The 1,012-nt window shown below is 46.6% G+C and overlaps 2 non-coding genes across 2 annotated transcripts; both read left to right on the top strand.

Annotated features, from left to right (window-relative positions):
- Positions 1-51: 51 nt before the first annotated feature.
- LOC123179004 (5S ribosomal RNA) lies at positions 52-172 on the top strand. Its single transcript, XR_006490027.1, has one exon. It is a non-coding gene; the product is annotated as a 5S ribosomal RNA (ribosomal RNA).
- Positions 173-543: 371 nt separating this feature from the next.
- On the top strand, positions 544-662 carry LOC123179003 (5S ribosomal RNA). The gene has a single exon (XR_006490026.1). It is a non-coding gene; the product is annotated as a 5S ribosomal RNA (ribosomal RNA).
- The last annotated feature ends 350 nt before the right edge of the window (positions 663-1,012 follow it).

Genomic DNA, 1,012 nt, shown 5'->3' with positions numbered 1-1,012 from the left:
AGTGGACCTAGGAGTGGCAAGCATAAGGGACGAAGGTGGGGGTAACATGTTGGATGCGATCATAGCAGCACTAAAGCACCAGATCCCATCAGAACTCCGAAGTTAAGCGTGCTTGGGCGAGAGTAGTACTAGGATATGGGTGACCTCCTGGGAAGTCCTCGTGCTGCATTCCTTTTTAATTTTTTTTGCGCCTCATGACAAACATATCACATGTGTGCGATATATATTAACCCCGTTATATTATTTTTTACATTTGCGATATGTTTTAGCTCGCTGCTCATTGGTCACGCGTCTAGAGGCGGCTTTGTGGCGCGAGGAGCGCGTTCTGAAAGGGGTAAAAAAATACGTGTTGCTGCGGTATAGAGGGAGGGGTGGAAACCGTGGTAAACTCGTCTCCGTGTTTGAGGGGGGGGGGAGTAAGTAGTATATATAGGGCATTATCCATTATTAGGCAACGGTTGTAATGGTAGTAAGAATGAGAATCATCTTTGAAGTGGACTCGGGAATGGCAAGCATAAGGGACGAAGGCGGGGGTAACATGTTGGATGCGATCATAGCAGGACTAAAGCATCGGATCCCATCAGAACTCCAAAGTTAAGCGTGCTTGGGCGAGAGTAGTACTAGGGTGGGTGACCTCCTGGGAAGTCCTCGTGTTGCATTTCCTTTTTAATTATTTTTTGCGCCTCATGACAAACATATCACATGTGCGCGATATATATTAACCCCGTTATATTATTTTTGACATTTGCGATATGTTTTAGCTGGCTGCTCATTGGTCACGCGTCTAGAGGCGGCTTTGTGGCGCGAGGAGCGCGTTATGAAAGGGGTAAAAAAATACGTGTTGCTGCGGTATAGAGGGAGGGGTGGAAACCGTGGTGAACTCGTCTCCGTGTTTGAGGGGGGGGAGTAAGTAGTATATATAGAGCATTATCCATTATTAGGCAACGGTTGTAATGGTAGTAAGAATGACAATCATCTTTGTAGTGGACCTGGGAGTGGCAAGCATAAGGGA

The sequence above is a fragment of the Triticum aestivum genome, unplaced genomic scaffold, assembly GCF_018294505.1.
Source record: "Triticum aestivum cultivar Chinese Spring unplaced genomic scaffold, IWGSC CS RefSeq v2.1 scaffold70354, whole genome shotgun sequence".
NCBI classification, from domain to species: Eukaryota; Viridiplantae; Streptophyta; class Magnoliopsida; order Poales; family Poaceae; genus Triticum; species Triticum aestivum.
The sequence above is the reverse complement of the archived record's forward strand: the minus strand, read 5'-3'. Positions and strand labels throughout refer to the sequence as shown.